Source organism: Molossus molossus, unplaced genomic scaffold (genome assembly GCF_014108415.1).
Source record: "Molossus molossus isolate mMolMol1 unplaced genomic scaffold, mMolMol1.p scaffold_m16_p_13, whole genome shotgun sequence".
Taxonomy (NCBI): Eukaryota; Metazoa; Chordata; class Mammalia; order Chiroptera; family Molossidae; genus Molossus; species Molossus molossus.
This window is the reverse complement of record NW_023425348.1, coordinates 56377490-56397367: the sequence shown is the minus strand read 5'-3', so window position 1 is coordinate 56397367 and position 19878 is coordinate 56377490. Positions and strand designations below refer to the sequence as shown.

General features: G+C 36.2%; 1 protein-coding gene across 3 annotated transcripts in view; it reads left to right on the top strand.

Annotated features, from left to right (window-relative positions):
• BTBD10 (BTB domain containing 10) overlaps positions 1 to 19878 on the top strand; it is an 81959-nt gene that overhangs the window by 29065 nt on the left and 33016 nt on the right. The window lies entirely within an intron of this gene.

Here is a 19878-nt window from a genome sequence, read left to right as displayed (position 1 = left end):
AAGACATAGACTTTGAATAGATTAACTACATACTGCCACCGAGAGGGATCAGTTAAGTTTTTGGATTATTGCAAATTGACCTTCAAGCAGACAGTATTTCTAAATAAAGATAATTCTTGCTGTGATATTTTAAATATTAACAAGTGACATTGCTTACTTTATTAGGAAATTTTAGCACAATTTAAAACATTTCTAGTGTTTTTTAAATCTTTATTATCTCTATTCTACTGATCCTTTATTTTGTAGGGATATACATTTAAAAATTATTTTATTCTTAATGTATTTAAATATTAAACAGTTCATAACTATATCCTTTCCTTGAAATGTCAGGAAGTTCTTGTGATTTCCCCAATTTAATTTTTAGAACTTTGAATGGCCAGCTTGATGGTTGTCATCATTTATTTATATAGTTAGACTAACTAGTGTTATCTAGTATTGGCTTTTTTTGGTGGTTTGGTGTTCAGAAATGGTTTTCTAAGCTTGTTTTAGTAATTGAGTTATAAAAGCAGAAATCTCAAGCTAGACCTTTTTTTTCTTTTATTTTCCTCTAGTTCTGCTGATTCTTTAAAATAATAATGCTAGTGTTGTAAAAATGATACGTTTATCACATAAATTTGATAAATATAGAAAAGCACATGGAAGAAAATAAAATTTGTTATGATCAGAGAAAAATACTTTAAATATTTTTGCATGTAATCTCTTTCTTCTGTGTATATTTAAAAATACAAAATTATACATATGTACTTAAAATGATTTTGGGATATTACTACATATACTATTATATAATCATACCTTTAAACACACACACACACACACAAAACTTCAACACCCCATTGTGAAATAGTCTTCTATAGCATAATTCTTAAGAACTGCGTAGTGTGTTCTTACATATATTTTATAGTATTTTTCACCAATCTGAGTTTTTCTGATTCTTGATCAGAGGAAAGATAGTATCAGCATGACTCCACAGTATAAATTTCTCCAAAAAGGAAGAATATTTTAGGAGGTTAATTAAAAAGGTGATTTTGGTATTTTTTGGATTATAAAAGATCCTTAGTGTTATTACACAATGAACTCTCCAAAGATACGCATATTACTTTAAAAACAAAGCAAATAGCTAAGATTGCTATAGTAAAGTATAGAAAATAAATCATTTTAAAAATCAGGAAAATGAGCTGAAATGAGCTGAGACTTAAAAAAATACTAAGACCAGTGAAAAGGGTTTCTTATATTACATTTAAAAAGGTAAACAAGGAAAGTGTAGTAATAATGACTGGCATCTATTAAATGATGAAAAATATCCCCTTACTTAGGAAGAATAAACCACCACCACTACCACCAATAATAGTAACAACAAATCAAACATTGCCAGGAAGGACATAAATCCAACATGGGTATGGAGAAAGAATCTTTGCATCTGGTTAAGTGAATTGTCTTCTGGGCAAGTTGTAACATCTTACAAAAGGAACTGCCTACAAAATCTTAACATTATTGGTATTATTTGTAGTCTTAAAAGGTTTTAGGGGAATACAGGAAGTGCTGATTTTAGGACTGATTTTGAAAAAGGTAGTACAGAGAAAGACAAATTTCATATGATCTCACTGATTTCTGGAATATAATGAACATAACAGTTTGAGGACAATCCCCTAAGGAGTGGGGAGCTGAGAGAGGGATGAACAACAGAATTTATATGCATATAGGCATGAACAGTGGACATGGACAACAATCGGGGGAAGGGGCGGGGAGGGAAGGGGGAGGGGGGAACCACTGGGGGAAAAAAGGAGAATCATTTGTAACAAAAATTATTCAATAAAAAAAAAAAAAAAGAAAAAGGTAGTACAGTCCGACCGGTGTGGCTCAGTGGTTGAGCCTCGACCCATGCACCAAGAGGTCTCCAGTTCGATTCCTGGTCAGAACACATGCCCAGGTTGTGGGTCCAATCCCCAGTGGGGGGCATGCGGGAGGAGGCCAGTCAGTGTTCCCTCTCATCAATGTTTCTCTCTCTCCCTTTTCACTTCCTCACTCTCTAAAATCAATAAAGGAAAAAAAAATTTTATATATATATATAAAGGTGGAACATTTTAGGACAAGAAATGGAAAGGATAGTTTATGACTAGTTTGAAGAAAACTGGTTAAAAATGAACCAGAAAAACAAAGAAACTAGAATGGGTTTGCTAAAAATAGATAGATGATCAGAGCAACTTCGATTTTTCTGTCATGCAGGTGGTAGACTAGTAGCAATATAATGTATTTAGACTTAAGCTTAGTTTTTGGTACAATTTTTTTTTATATATTCTTGGGTATATGATGAAGGAAAATTGAATTAGCCATTAGTTGCTTGTGTTAATTAATCAACAAAATTTTGATTTTGAATGATGCTACCAAAGATTATTTGATCGTGGAAAGTGGCTTTGTTCTGTGTTTTGTCTTATACTCATCCGAGAAGCCAAATTATCAAATTTATAGGTGACATTGAAGAAATGAGGATAATAAATAATATACTAAACTATCTAATATGATCTCTGAGTTTGGATTGTTGGAATACATTTAAAAGAACTTTTAAGGAGTATACATAAGGCCTGCAAAACATTAATATATGTTAAGTTAGCATGGCTTTACAACATCATGTATGGAAAAGACATGAGGGTGGTTTTTGGCAGTAAATGATGTCAAACAGAAGTACACTATGGCTGCCATCAGCCCATCTTTTTCCCAATCTTACACCCCTAAAGAACCCCATCATAATTAATGGAAAAGAAAACTAGAGACATTCTGCTATACACCAAAGTATGTTGTCCTTAGTTCTGTATATATTCAATGGGAAGGATGTGAAGAAACTGGAAGACTTGTCAGCTTAACGAACTGAGAAGTTAGAGGATTTGGGGGCAGCTCTGGTGGATATTAAGGAATTTCACAATAAAACTGTCTTCAAATATGTGTAGAATTAGAGTTAGTTTGAGTCAGACAGTATTTGAGGTTAACAGTATGAGCTCTGAAATGAACTCTTTTAAGTCATATTTCAGTCCTGCCTTTTAATTAACTATATAATTTTAGGCAAGTTGCTTAGCCTCTAAGCTTCCATTTCTCAATTGTGAAATTAGGATGGTTTTGAGGGTTAAGTGAAAATAATACGCAAAGTGCTTCATATTGTGTCTGGCTTGTACCAAATGTTCAAATGTTAGGGTTGGTACTTGATCTGACCAAATACAACTAGAGCAGTGGTTCTCAAGTAGAGGAGTGATTTTTGCCCCTCACTAGGCATTTGGCAATGTCTGAAGACAGTTTGGGGGTTACAACTGGGGGAGGGAGTACTACTAGCATCTGATAGGTGGAGGCCAGGGAGCTACTAAATGTCCTCTGGTGCACGGGACAGCTCCCCTCACACAACAAAGAATCAACTGGGCCAAAACGCCGAACTGGGGTCAGGTTAGAAAGTTGAATTAAGCTGTAATGTTAAGAAAAAACTGCCCAAGTGTCAGAGCTTTCCAAAGATAGAACTAAACTGTTAAAAAGAAGAAGAAAAAAAAAACAAGTTACCCTTCCTTGTCATTAACAGCAATAGGTCAGCTAATTCATGGGGACTTTGTAGATGAGATTCAGAAATTAGGTGTTAGGGCTAGATTTTCTAAACTTAGATTTTGTGTTTCTGTGGGTATTTCTGAGAATAGTTAGGCATATTGAATGACCAACAACATTCTCTCATTTAATTTGATCAATCCAATTGCAGTATAGCTTAGATTTTTAATTTTAATTCTTTTACAATGCTTAAAATTTTAGTATGAAGCATAGCAGGAATTTAGTGGAACAAGTCAGTTTATATTCTCAAAAGACCATTTGGAAGTATGAGTGATTGTGGGATTGATGTAATTCTCTCCAAAAACCTGTTTTGTGAAACTAATTTGTCAAAATATTCACAATCATTTGATAAATATTTCTAAAACTAAATCTTTTAGTTGTACCTCATATCTTTTTTAATTGATTTTATCCCCCCCTTTAATAAGTAGAAAGTATGCTCCACAAGGTTTTTAAAAAAGTATAAAATTTAAAAGCACCATTAAAGTACTTGATTATATATGCATTATAATATTATTTTCAATCATGAGACACACCCAAAGCAATAACTGGCACAAAGTATCATTTAGTAAACATTTGCTGAATGAATGACTAATCAGTAGTTACAAAATATTGTCTGACCATTAATTTAGATTTTCATAATTATTAATAGTGGTTAGCTGGTTTTTAGAAATACTTTATTATTTTCTACGGTGAGGATTTGTTTGAGAATGTTAAGTATATAGTGATTCCAACTCCCAAATTTTTATCTTTAGCCTGAACCTTTCCCCTGAACTTTAGACATCCTATTTATTATCTCTATTTGGATGTCTAATAAACATCTCATTCTTAACATGTCTAAGATATACTATACTCTATTTTTTCTTTTTAATTACATTTATTGGGGTGACTTAATTAATAGGATCATATAGGTTTCAAGTGAGCATTTCTGTGATATGTGACCTGTATATTGCATTGTGTGCCTACTACCCAAAGTCAAATCATTTTTTTTTTTTTTTTTAATCCTCACCCGAGGACATTTTCTCATTTTTTTGTTCAGGTAGAGTGGGGGGAGAGAGAGGAACAGAGAGAGAGAGAGAAACATCGATATGAAAGGAACACATCGAGTGGCTGCCACCGCACGACCAACCAGGGCCGGGGACCAACTGCAACCGAGGTACGCGCCCTTAGCGGGAACCGAACCCGGGTCTCTCAGGACTGCAGGTCGACGCTCTAACTGCTGAGCCAAACCGGCCAGGGCTCAAATCATTTTCTGTCACCATATATTTGGCCTCCTTTACCCTTTACTACCCACCCCACCCCCTTTCCTCTGGTAACCACCATACTGTTGTTTGTGTCTGTGAGTTTCAGTTTTATATTCCACATATGAATAAAATCATATGGTTCTTAGCTTTTTACGACTGACTTATTTCACTTAGCATAATATTTTGAGGTCCATCCATGATGTCGCAAATGGCAGTATTTCATCTTTTCTTATGGCTGAGTAGTATTTCATGGTATATATGTATCACATCTTCTTTATCTAGTCCTCTATCGAAGGACACTTTGGTTGTCTCCATGTCTTGGCCACCATTAATAATGCTGCTGTGAACACAGGGGTGCATATATCTTTTTATGTTTGTTTGTTAATCCTCACCTGAGGATATTTTCCATTGATTTTTTTGGATAGAGTGGAAGGGAGGGAGGGAGGGAGGGAGGGAGGGAGGGAGGGAGGGCGGGCGAGCAAGCGAGAGAGAAAGAAACATTGATGTGAGAGAGACATATCAGTTGGTTGCCTCCCTCATGATCCCAACCAGGGCCAGGGATCGAACCTGTAACCCAGGTATGTGTCCTTGACTGGAAATCAAACCCATGACCCTTAGTCTGCAGGCTGACGCTCTAACTGCTGAGCCAAACTGGCCAGGGTGCAAATAAATGTTTTCTAGTTTTTCTGGTAGATACCCAGAAGAGGGATTACTGGATCATATCGTACTGTTCTTAATTTTTTGAGGAACCACCATACTGTTTTCCATAGTGGCTATGTACCAGTTACATTCCCACCAGCAGTGAATGAGGGTTCCTCTTTCTCCACAAGTTTTCCAACACTTGTTATTACCTGTCTTGTTGATAATAGACGTTCTTACAGGTGTGAGGTTTGCATTTCCCTAATAGCTAGTGAAGTTGAACATCTTTTTATGTATCTGTTGGCTCTTTGTCTGTCTTCTTGGGAGACATATCTGTATAGCTCTTCTGCCCATTTTTTAATTGGATCATTTATTAGTTTGTTATTCAGTTGTATAAGTTCTTTATATATTTTGGACATTAACCCCTTGTCACACCTATTGTTTGCAAATACATATTATCTCCCATTTGTTTGGTTGCATTTTTGTTTTGTTGGCAGTTTCTTTGCTGTGCAGAAGCTTTTTAGTTTGATAAAAGTTTCATTCATTTATTTTTGCTGTTACTTCCTTTGCCTTTGGGGTCAAATTCATAAAATGTTCTGTAAGATCAAGGTCCATAAGTTTGGTACCCATATTTTCTTCTATGAAATTTATTATTCAGATCTTATATTAGGTCTTTGATCCATTTTATTTTTGTTATTATTTATTTACTTATTTTTTAATCCTCACCTGAGGATATTTTTCCATTGATTTTTTTTTTTTTTTTTAAGATAGAGTGGGAGGGAGGGGGAGAGAGAGACAGACAGACAGACAGACAGATATCAGTGTGAGAGACACATTGATTGGTTGCCTCTTGCACAATCCCTGACTGGGGCCAGGGATAAAACCCGCAACCAAGGTATGTGCCCTTGACCGGGAATTGAACCTGCACCTCTGGTCTGCAGAATGATGCTATAACTGCTGAGCCAAATTGGCCAGGGCTCTTTGATCCATTTTAAATTAATTTTTGTACATGGGGATGAACTGTAATCTAGTTTCATTCTTTTGTATATAGCTTTCCAATTTTCCCAGTATCATTTATTGAAGGGGTTTTCTTATCTCCATTGTGCGTTTATTGTTCCTTTGTCAAAAATTATTTACCCATATGCATGTGAGTTTTTTTCTGGGCTTTCAGTTCTGTTCCATTGGACTGTGTGTGTCTTTTTCTGCCAATACCAGGATGTTTTCATTATCGTAGCTCTGAAGTATAATTTGAAGTCAGGTGCTGTGATACCTCCGTCTTCATTCTTTTTTCTCAGGATTGTTTTGGGGTCTTTGTGGTTCCATTCAAATCTGATGGTTTTGTGGTTCTTTTTATTTTAAAAGTGACATTGAGTTTCTGATGGGGATTGTAATAAATCTATATATATGGCAATTTTAATTATGTTGATTCTTCTAACCCATGAACACAGACTATCGTTCCATTTCATTGTCTCTTTTCACTCTTTTTAAAAAAAATTTTTTTTTTTCTGTATTGGTTTTAGAGAGAGAGGAAGGGAGAGGGAGAGATAAAAACATCAATGAGAGAGGACATCGATTGGTCACCTCATGCATGCCCCCTACTGTGGATCAGGCACACAACCTGTGCATGTGCCCTGACCGGGAATCGAACTAGCAACCTCTTGGTGCATGGGTCGATGCTCAGCCACTGAGCCACACCGGCTTGGCTCTTTTTTGTTTTTTGTTAATCCTCATTTGAGGATTTTTTTTCCATTGATTTTTTAGAGAGAGTGGAGGGGAGGGAGGGAGTGGGTGTGGGGTGAGAGAGAAACATCAGTATGAGAGAGACATTGATTGGTTGCCTCCCACACACACCCTGACCAGGGCCAGGATTTGAACCTGCAAACCAGGTACATGCCTTTGACTGGGAATCATACCCGCTACCCTTTGGTGCATGGGCTGACACTCTAACCACTGAGCCGTGCATACCAGGGCTCAATCTCTTTTAATAATGTTTTGAAGTTTTCAGTATATATGTCCTTCACATTCTTTTTTTTTTTTTAAAAAAATTTTTCTTTATTGATATTAGAGAGAGAAAGGAAGGGAGAAGGAGAGAAGATAGAAACATCGATGAGAGAGAACATTGTTTGACTGCCTCCTCCACGCCCCCTTACTGGGGATTTGGCCCACAACCTGGGAGTGTGCCCTGACTGGGAATCAAAAAAGCGACCTCTTGGTGCATGGGTGGACACTCAGCCACTGAGCCACACCAGCCGGGCTGTCCTTCACATTCTTTGTTAGGTTTATGCCTAGGTGTTATATGTTGGGTCACAAACCAATTCAAGATTGAAATGAAACTAAGCATATTCTTTGACCTCAAATGCTTTGGAATTACAAATAAATTGCAAAATTGAAGTAAAGAAACCACAAATATGTGGAGATTAAACAACATACTACTAAAAAATGACTGGGTCAAAGAAGAAATAAAAGATGAAATAGAGACAAATGAAAATGGCAGTACAACATACCAGAACTTCTCAGAAGTAGCAAAAGCAGTAATAAGAGGAAAGTTTGTATCACTACAGGCTTGTCTCAGGAAACAAGAGAAATCCCAAGTAAACAACCTAACATTACATCTTAAAGAACTAGAAAAAGAATAACAAAAGCAACCCAAAGTCAGCAAAAGAAAGGAAATAATAAAAATTAGAGCAGAATGGAATGAAATAGAGAACAAAAAGACTATACAAAAATTAATACAACAGAGAGCTGGTTCTTAGAAAAGATTAATAAAATTGACAACCACCTGGCTAGACCCACTGAAGGGTCTATATAAAAGTGCAGGACCAGATGGCTTTAGTATTGAATTCTACCAATCATTCAAAGAAGACTTGATACCTGTCCTCCTCAAAATCTTCCAAAAAATTGAAGAGACACATTTTATGAGTCCAACATAACCCTGATATCCAAAACTGGCAAGGATAACACACAAAAAGAAAACTACAGACCAATATCTGTGGTGAATACAGATGCAAAAATCCTGGACAAAATATTAGAAAGTTGAATACAATACATTAAAAACAATACATTACAGTCAAGTGGGGTTCATTACAGAGGCACAGGGATGGTTCAAAATTCACAAATCGATCAGTGTCATACCCCACATTAACAAAACAAAGGATAAAAATCCTATGACCTTATCCTTACATGCAGAAAAAGCATTTGATAAGATACCATATCCATTTATGATTAAAAACACTTAATAATACAATGTGTATTGAGGGAAAGTAACTTAGCATGATACAGGCTAGACAAACCCTTAGCCAATATACTCAAATGGTGAAAAACGGAAAGTTTTTACTTTAAAATCAGGAACAAAACAAGGATGCCCACTCTCACCACTCTTATTCAACTTAGTTCTGGAAGTCCTAGCCAGAACAACCAGGCAAGAGGAAGAAATAAAAGGCATCCAAATTCAGGAAGGAAGAAGTAGTGTCACTTTTTTTATTTTTTATTTTATTTATTTTTTAAATTAATTTATTTAGTTTTGTTACAGATGTTTCTCCTTTCCCCCCCCACTGATTCCCCCCTCCCCCTCCCTCCCTTCCCTTTCCCCAGCATTGTTGTCCATGTCCATTGTTCATGCATACATGCATATAAATTCTGTGGTTTATCTCTCTCCCACCACCCCCTCTTCTGGGGATTGTCAGTCTGTACCCCACTTCCACGTCTCTGGGACTACCCCATTCCTCAGACTGTTAACGTTCATTATATTCCACAAATAAGTGAGATCATATGATACTTGTCTTTCTCTGTTTGGCTTGTTTCGCTTAGGATAATACTTTCCAGGTCTCTCCATGTTCTCTCAAAGGATAAGAGATCTTTCTTTCTTACAGCTGCATAGTACTCCATTGTGTATATGTACTACAGCTTTTTTATCCATTCGTCTACTGATGGACATTTGGGCTGTTTCCAGGTCTTAGCTATTGTAAATAGTGTTGCTATGAACATGGGGGTACATACATTCTTTCTAATTGGTGTTTCAGGCTTAGGGTATATTCCTAGAAGTGGGATCACTGGGTCAAATGGCAGTTCAATTTTTAATTTTTTGAGGTAACACCATATTGTCTTCCATAGTGACTACAAAGCCACTGTAATCAAAACAGCCTGGTACTGGCCCTTTTTTTATTTTTTAAATCCTCACCCAAGGATATTTTTTTCCATTTATTTTCAGACAGAATGGGAGAGGGAGAGAAAGAGACACAGAGAAACATCAATGTGAGAGAGACACATTGATTGGTTGCCTCCTGCATGACCGGGACAGGGGACTGAGGTACGTGCCCTTGACTGGAATTGAACCTGTGACTCTTTGGTCCGTAGGCCAACACTAACTGCAGCAAGTGTCACTTTTTGCAGATGACATGATTCTGTATTTAGAAAATCCTAAAGCCTTCACCAAAAAACTATTAGGGTAATGTTGCAGGGTACAAAATCAATTTATAAAAATCCACTGCTTTTCTATATACTAACAGTGAAACTTGAGAAATAGAAATGAAAAATTCCTTTTGCAATTGCAACCAAAAGAATATACCTACACTTTCCAAACCTAATCCTTTCACTTTCATTCTTATTCAGTAACTAGAATTTCCTCAGGTGAAAATCATAGTCATTCTTCACTCCTGTCTTTCACTCCTACATTTAATTAATCAAATTCCAGTCTTGTTCTTCAATATATAGTCTAGTGCACTCTTTACCACATACTACTGCTACAACCCTGGTTTAAGTCACTTTTAGCTCTCACTTGAATTATTTTCAGTTGCCTCCAAATTGGTTATTGAATTCTACCTTTGCCCCCTTTTTTCTATTGTCCACTTGATCTAATTTATAGTTCAGTGTTGTCCATTTCACTGATCAAAAGCAAAACCTCTTTAAATATTACTTCAAGGTCCTTCATGATCTCGTTCTGATCTTGTCTCCCAGAGCTCATCTTTTAAAACTATTCTTGCTGTCTGTATTCCAGCTATCTTGGCCTCTGGAATGCCTTGAGAAAAGCTGACAATTATTTTGGCCATGGTCTTTGAACCTACTTTTCCCTCTCTGTTTCTCACTTTTTTAGGTCTTTGCTCAGACATCGTCTCATCAGAGAGTCCTACCTTGACCACTCTTTGTAAAATAGAATCTCTCACCTTAAAATGATGACTCTGCCCTTTTTTGCTTAGCTTTATTTAACTTCATAGTACTTATCACCATATGATATTTAGTGTATTTATTTTATATGTTCTATGTTTTTCTCTACTAGAATTTATTAATTTAGAAGTGCGAGACTTGGTTGGTTATATCCACCAGGGCTAAATAGGTGTTCAGTGAATATTTGGTAGAGTGAATGCATGATAAAACTAAAAACCTTGCTAGTGGGGAGGATACTAGTTTTAGTTATTACAGGGTTTTTAGTTACATTGCAAGCACTTGATACCTATTGATTTCAAACTATAGTATTTTAGAACTAAAAACGTGAGCAGTATGATGAATTAAATATTATAGCTTCATTTCACAGACTCCTCAATTTATAGAGGTTCCTAGCAATGTCTTTGCTTATTATAAAAGTTCAAAAGCCAGAACAAGGTAATAGGCTTATTTATTTTTTATTTTTATATTTTTTAATTCCTCACTTTAGGATATTTTTCCATTTATCATCAGACAGAATGGGGGGGGGGGGAGTGAGAGAGAGCGTGCACAAAAGAGACAAAGAGAAACATTGATGTGATAGAGCCACATCGACTGGTTGCCTCCCACATGACCTGACCAGGGCTGGGGATGAACCGCAACCGAGGTACGTGCCCTTGATCAGAATCGAACCCACGACTCATTGGTTCACGGGCAAACGTTCTAACCGCTGAGCCAAACCGGCCAGGGCAGTAATAGGCATATTTAAAAGCAAAAGAAACATATCTCCTTTACTGTTTGCATGAAATTTATTAATTTTTATCAGTTGGGAAACTTTTACCTTGAGAGTAAACTGTTGCAGTTTGACAATTAAACAGTATTTTTCTGTCAAAATTTTAATACCTAGGTCTTCATTTGATTTCAAAGAACAGATGCTCTTAGAGCTGTTGTACAGCAGTATATCAAACATGCTGCTGCTACTGCTCCTCCCTCACTAGAGTTGCAGGCATATCTGACAATGGGATTTTAGGAAGAAGAGAAAGATGTCAAGATTTGGGACTAGTAGTAAAACTATTCTTAGGCTATATTTCTTGCTAAAGGTGTCTTTTGTGGAGGTAATCTGGGATTAAGTACATTTAAAATATTTCTATCAAAAAAAGATTTTCAGATGACCTTTGAGAGCTTAACCCATTGCTCACTTGAGAACTGCCCTTTTCAGTGTTAGCTTTAGTTCCTTGGGAAACTGACCATATATTAAGCAGAACAAAAAGCTTATAGAAAAGGCTAATTGAAAAAAAGGGAAAAGATGAGAGAAATTTGCATAAATCTGTTGAAAATAGACGTTTGATAGCATTTTCTATTTCATCACAATTACTTCCTCTTACTACATTTTCTGTAAAGGGCTGGATAGTAAATATTTTTTACTGTGTGTGTTACACAGTTTCTGTCACATCCATTCAGTTTTGCTACTACAGAGTGAAAGCAACCATAAACTATGTAAATGAATGAGCATGGTTGTGTTCTTATTAATAAAACTTTATTTACAAAATTAGGTAATGGGTCGAATTTGGCTGGTGGGCCATAGTTTGCCAACTCTTACATTAAAAATGCTTAGAAAACCCAGCCAGTGTGGCTTAGTGGATTGAGCATCATCCTGTGGACTGAGAGGTCCTGGTTCAATTCCAGTCAGGGTACAAAAATAATTTTATGGCATTAGGAAGGTTGAGAGCTACTGCTCTAAAAAATCAATCACATATATTTTTAAAAAGTTATATTTTAAATTCTGTTTTTATTCTGGGTAAAAATAAGCTGTTTTTATTACTATGACAAATATCTTATGTTCAAGCTTTTTTAACTAAACCTTTTAAATGATTTCATATTAACATTTTTGAAGCAATTAATTTGCATTTGCTTTTTATAAGCATTTTAAACATATGTTTTTTATTGATTTTTGTTTTTTAGGGAGAGATAGAAACATTTACATTCTGTAAATTAAAAAATAAAATAGCACCACATTTTTGTTTTAATGTCTTATATATCACTGAACTTACTGATTATAGTTTTGCTTTCTTTCTTTCTCTACTGTTTATTTCTCTATTGTTTATTGCCTTTATAACTTATATTTTTAAAATTTTTATTGAGAAATAATTATAGATTAATAAGTTACAAAAATTTTAGTGTAAGTTCTTAGGTACTCTTCCTTTAGCTTCCCTTAGTGATAACATCTCACATAAATGTGTAGTACATTATCAAATCAGAAAATCGACCTTGGTACAATTTTATAACTGAACTATAGACATTAGTTTTTATATGTACTCTTTTTTTCTGGTATATATTCTGTGATATTTTATCACATATATATTCGTGTAACTACCACCACAGTAAAGATACAGAACTATTTTATCACCACAAAGAAACTCTCTCATGCTACTACTTCATTAGAATAACACCGTTTCCTCATCCCTAACCTCTGGCAATTTTTAACTTGTTCTCCATCACTTTGAGAATATTATATAAATGGAATTAGATAGTATATAAACTTTTGGGATTTTGGTTTTTTCATTAAGTGTAATGCCTTTGAGATCCATTTGCATTGTTTTGTGTATCAGTAGTTCTTTATTTTTCAAAAATTTCTTTTACAATTAAAATTGACATAAAATATTATATTAGTTTTAGGTAGACAGTATAGTGATTAGACATTTATATACTTTACGAAGTGTTGTTCCTGATAAGTCTACCAACCATCCGACACCATACAGTTATTATAACATGATTGACTATATTCTCTCTACTATATTTTATTTTATTTTATTTTTATTTATTTATTTTTTTTATCCTCACCCGAAGACATTTTTCCATTTTTTATTCAGATAGAGTGGGAGGGAGAGAGAGGAAGAGAGAGAGAGAGAGAAACATCGACGTGAAGGGACACATTGAGTGGCTGCCACCCGCACGACCAACCAGGGCTGGGGACAAACTGCAACTGAGGCAAGTGCCTTTAGCGGGAACCGAACCCAGGTCTCTCTGGACCGCAGGCCGACGCTCCAACCGCTGAGCCAAACTGGCCAGGGCCTCTCTACTATATTTTACATCCCCCTATTTTAATAACTGTCAACTTGCATTTTAAATATTTAAAAAAAAAATTTAAATTATAGTTGACATTCACTATTATATCAATTTCAGGTGTACGTATAGTGGTTAGATATTTATATAACTTACAAAATGATCCTCCAGTATAGTACCTACCTGACACCATATACAATTATTACAGTATTATTGACTATATTCCCTGTGCAGTACTTTACATCCTGAGACTATTTTGTAACTGCCAATTTGTATTTCTTAATCCCTTCACCTTTTTTACCTGGTCCACTAATACCCCTCCCGCCTGACAGCTACCAGTTTGTTCTCTGTATCTATGACTTTGTTTCTGTTTTATTGTTCCTTTATCTTGTTTTCTGGATTCCACATGTAAGTGAAATCATATGGTATTTGTCTTTCTCTGTCTTACTTCACTTAGCATTATACCTTCTAAGTTTTTACATGTTGTTGCAAATGTTAAGATTTCATTCTTTTTTATGGCTGAGTAATATTTCATTGTATATTTGTATTCTACTTTATCCGTTTGTCTACCATTGGACACTTAGGATGCTTCTATATTTTGGCTGTTGTAAATAATGTTGCAGTGAACATAGGGATGCCTATATCTTTTTGAATTAATGTTTTGGATTTCTTTGGATAAATACCCAGAAGTAGAATTTCTGGGTCATATGGTAGTTCTATTTTTAAGTTTTTGAGGAACCTCCATACTGTTTTTCATAATGGTTTTATCAGTTTACAATTAAACTAATCAATAGTGCACAAAGGTTCCCTTTTCCTCACATTCTCACCAACACTAGTCTGTTGATTTATTGATAGCCATTCTAACAGGTATGAGATGGTATCTCATTGTGGTTTTAATTTGTATTTGATGATTAGTGATGTTGAGCATCTTTTCATATGTCTATTGGCTATTATTATTATTATTTTTTTGCATGTATCTGTCCAGTTTTCCCAGCACCATTTATTGAAGAGACTGTCTTTACCTCATTGTATATTCTTGCCTCCTTTGTCATAGATTAGTTGACCATATAGTTGTGGGTTTACTTCCGGGCTCTCTATTCTGTTACATTGATCTATATGTCTGTTTTATGCCAGTACCATGCTGTTTTGATTACTATACCCTTGTAGTGTAGTTTTATATCAGGTCTTATGATTAATACCTCCAATTTTATTTTCTCTTAAGATTGTTGTGGCTATTTGGGGTCTTTTATGTTTCTATATAAATTTTGGGATTATTTGTTCTTGTTCTATGAAAAATGCTATTGGCATTTTGATAGAGATCACATTAAATCTGTAGATTGCTTTGTGTAGTATGGCCATTTTACTTTATTTATTTATTTATTTATTTAATCAATTCTCACCCGAGGACATTTTTGGCATTTTTAGATAGAGCAGGAGGGAGAGAGGGAGGAAGGGAGCGAGAGAGACACATTGATGTAAGAGAGACACATTGACTGGTTGACACCCACATAACCCAACCGGGACTGGGGGCAAACTGCAACCAAGGTATGTGCCCTTGGAGGGAACCAAACCCAGGACTCTCTGGTCCGCCGGCCGGTACTCCAACTGCTGAGCCAAATTAGCCAGGACAGTGTGAGCCTTTTCAATGATATTAATTCTTCCTGTTTATGAGCAGTGATATATGCTTCCATTTATTATATATCTTTTTCATTTTCTTTTTTCAATGTTGTACTGTTTTTTAGATATAGGTCCCTTACCCTTTTGGTTAAATTTATTCCTAGGCTCTTTGATGCAATTCTAAATGAGATTTTTTAAATTTCTTGATAGTTTGTTAGTAGTGTGTAAAAATACAACTGATTCATGAATATTAATTTTGTATCCTGATAATTTACATAATTCACTTATTAGTTCTAATAGTTTATTGATGGAATGTAAGGCGTCTTTATATAGTACCATGTTAATTGCAAATAAAGACTTTTTCAGTCTGTATGCCTTTTAGTTCTTTTTCTTATGTGATTATTGTGGTTAGGACTTGTAAGCCTTTGTATTTCTGTGATATCCATTGTCACTTCTCTCTTATTTTTGATTGTATTTATCTGAGCTCTCTTTTTGTTTCTTGTTTTTTTTTTTTATCCTCACCCGAGGACATTTTTGCATTTATCTTCAGATAGAGCAGGAGGGAGAGAGGGAGGAAGAGAGAGAGCGAAACATCGATGTGAGAGAGGCACATCGAGTGGCTGCCACCCACATGACTACTGGGCCAGGGACAAACTGCAACCGAGGTACATGCCCTTAGCGAACCCAAACCTGGGCCTCTCTGGTCCGCGGGCCAATGCTCTAACCGCTGAGCCAAACCGGCTGGGGCTGAACTCTTTTTTTTTTGATGAATCTGGCTAAAGGTTTATTAGTTTTGTTTATGTGTTCAAAGAACCAGCTCTTGGTCTCACTAAGATTTTCTGTTGTTTTTTTTTTTTAAATCTCTATTTCAGCCCTGGCCAATCTGGCTTAGCAGTTAGAGTGTCAGACCATAGACCAATGTGTCTTGGGTTTGATTCCAGCCAAGGGCATGTACCTCAGTTGCAATGCATCCCTGGCCCTGGTCGGATTCTGTGGGAGGCAATCACATCATTCTGTGGCTCTATCACATCAATGTTTCTCTCTGCCTCTCTCTCCTTCCCTGCCACTCTAACTAATGATAAGTTGAAAAATATCCTCGGGTGAGGAATAAAAAAAGTAAAAAATAAAAATCTATTTTATTGATTTTTGCTGTGATTTATATTATTCTTTTCCTTCTACTCATTTTGGGTTTTGTTTTTCTTTCTTTGTTCCTTTAGGTGTATGGTTCATTTGTTTATTTGAGATTTTTTGTGTGTTTTGAGATAGATCTGTACTGCTGCTACACATTTTTCTCTTAGAATTTCTTGCTATGTCCCATAGATTTTGGGTTATTGTGTTTTCATTTTCATTTGGCTCAAGGTATCTTTTGAGTTCTTGCTTGATCTCATTGTTAACCCATTCATTGTTTAGTAGCTTGTTATTAAACTTCCATGGGTTTGTGTTGTTTTGTTTTCAGCTTTCTTGCAATTGATTTCTAGTTTTATGCCACTGTGATCGGAGAAAATGCTTGATATGATTTCAGGCTTTTTAAATTTACTATATTGTGCCCTAACATGTGGTATATCCCGGAAAATGTTTCATGTTCACTTGAAAAACAAGTGTATTTTTTGTGTGGGTGAAATGCTTTAAAGATATCAATTAAGTCAATCTGGTCTAATGTGTCATGTAAGGCTGTGTTTATATATTTAGGTGCTCCTACGTTGGATGTGTAGGTGTTTACAAGAGTTCTATCTTGCTGGAACAATCCCTTTAATCATTATGAAATGCCTTTTGTTGTCTCTTATTACAACATTTGTTTTAAAGTCTATTTTGTTGCCCTAGCCACTTTGGCTCAGCAGTTACACATCAGCCTATGGACCAAGGGTCTTTGGTTTGATTCCCGATCAAGGGCATGTACCTGGGTTGCAAGTTCAATCCCCAGCTGCAGTCAGGGTCGTGTGAAAGGCAACCCTTGATATATATATATATCAAGCAATGTTTATAGCAGTCTGTTTTAAGTTGATGGTCATTTAAGTTTGAACACATTCTAAAATCACTACAGTTTTACCCCTCCATGTTAATGTTTTTGTCATTCTTTTTTACCTCTTTTGTGTGTATCTTTTTATCTTGTTATATTTACACATTATCTTCCTACTTTTGTCTTTAATTTTTGTGCTAGCTTTATAGTTGTTGGTCCACTGCTTTTACTGTTTATCTTTGTCAATAAGAATTCCTTTTCTGTATTTTCTTAATCATATTTTTTATCTTTTCTTCTTAAAGATGTTTCTTTTAACATTTTTTGTAATACTGGCTTAGTGGTGATGAACTTTTATAGCTGATTCTTGTCTGGGAAGCTCTTTATCTTGCCTTTGACTCTACCCTAAATAACCTTTCTGGGTAGAGTAATCTTGGTTGTAGGACTTTGCTTTTTACCACTTTAAATATTTCCTTTTGTTCCTTCCGGTGTACAGAGTTTTTGTTGAGAAATCATCTGACAGTTTTATCAGAGCTACCTTGTAAGTAACTTATTGCTTCTCTCTTGCTACTTTGAATATTCTCTCTTTGTCTTTAACCTTTAACATATAAATTATGATGTGTCTTGGTATGGGCCTCTTTACGTTCACCTTGTATGGGACTCTGTGTTTTCTGGATTTAGGGAAGTTTTCTGTCATTATTTCTTCAAATCAGTTTTCAATTCTTTTCTCTCTCTTCTCCTTCTGGTACCCCTGTGATGCAGATGTTGGTATGCTTGATGTCCCAGAGGTCCCTTAAACTATCTTCATTTTTAAGAAATTCTGTTATGTTTTTTTTGTTTGTTTGTTTGGTATTTCAGTTGGATGTTTTCTGCTACCTTTCTTTCCAGATCACTGGTTTGATCCTCTGGTTCATCTAATTGGCTGTTGATTCCGCTAATATATTCTTTATTTCAGTTACTAGGTTCTTCATTTGTGACTGCCTTTTTTATGGTGTCTGTCTTTTTATGTTTTCTGTCTTTTCGTTGAAGTTACCACTAAGTTCATCTATCCTTCCCTTAAGTTTGTTGAGTATCCTATGACCAGTGATTTGAACTCTATGTCTGCTAAATTGCTTGTCTACATTTTGTTTAGTTCTTTATCTGGATTTTTGTCTTGTTATTTCATTTGGAACAAGTTTTTCTTGTCTCTTCATTTTGGCTGACCCCCTGTGTTTGTTTCTACTTATTGGTCAGTCTGCAACATCTCCAGGTCTTGACAGAGTGGCCTTATGTAGAAGGTATTCTGTGGGGATCAGTGAGGCAGTCTTCCTGGTCATGTAAGCCAAGTTCTCCAGAGGTGTCCCTATTTGGGTTGTGTGTGCCCTCTTGTTGTTGTTGAGCCTTGATTGCTGTTGGCACGTCAGTGTGATTGATTGCCCCTCAGGCTGACTGACAGTGAGGGGCGGATGTGCTGTTGTGTAGAGGCTGTTGCCATGGAGCAGGGGTCACTTTAGTGGGGCTCTGATGCCAGCTGAGTCTGCCTTTAGGGTGTGTAATTTGTGGAGCTGGTTGTGTGGTGATCTGGTGTGGCCTGAGGTGAGCATTGGCTATGTTAGTTCTGGCATCTCTTAGGGGGGTTCTTTGGTGCAGGCTAAGGTCAGCTGCCACTTGTGTCAAGCTTAGTGACTTTTGGTAGGAGCTACAAAGTGTTTGTGGTTGGTTGCGAGTTATGCTGGGCGTGGGGCTACTTAGCAAGAGCTGGAAGGCATGCCATTGCTTGTTTTTGAGTTTGTGGACCTTTGAGGGATTTTGGGAAAGTTTGCAGTACCAGCTGAGGCAGGGTGCTTATGTGGAAGAGCCTCTGAAAGAGGTTTGTGCTGTGCAGGCAAATTGGATGGGATAGGGTCTTGGAATTACAAGGGCAGGGTAAATGGTATTAGCCAGGTGAATGGAGAGCACAGATTTGGCCTGTGTGCAGGACCCTTGATGGGTTCATCTCAGTTTCCAGCCACCTGTCCTCTCAGACACAGTTCTTGCTTGTATTCACCTCCAGATGTTGTGGGTATTCCTCTTCCTGGTACTAGTGTCCTGGTCTGGGGATTCTGGTGTGGGAGCTGGGACCCCTTGCTCCTTAGTGATGCTGAGACATCCCTCTCAGTTCATAATTATGGTCACCTCACCATGGGTGTAGGACTTGCCCGTTCCGTGTTTCAGCATCTCCTCCCGTTCTCATTGTGGCTTCTTTATATTTTTAGTTAGAGGAGTTCTGTTCTCTTAGTCTTCAGGTAGTTCTCAGTGATGGTTATTCTATAATTTTGATGTGGTTGTGGGAGAAGGTAAGCACAGGGTTTACCTATTTTGCCATCTTGACTGGGAATTCCTGTTCTTTTTTATTTGTGATTCGTATTCCATGGTATGGATTACCACAGTTTATTTACCCTTTCAGAGAGTGGCATATTTTTTGTTACAAGCTTTGTAATGTTGGATTTTTAAAATTCTACATATATTATTTTAGTAGTGTTTTATTCCCCATAGAGTCTGTAGTTTCACTGAACAAAATGACAGGAACCCTTACATTTTTCTCTAGTCCTTAAGAACCTGCCTGCCATTGGAAGCTCTTCCATAATTAGAATTTTTTAACAAATGAGGTGGCAAAATCATATGCATAAATTC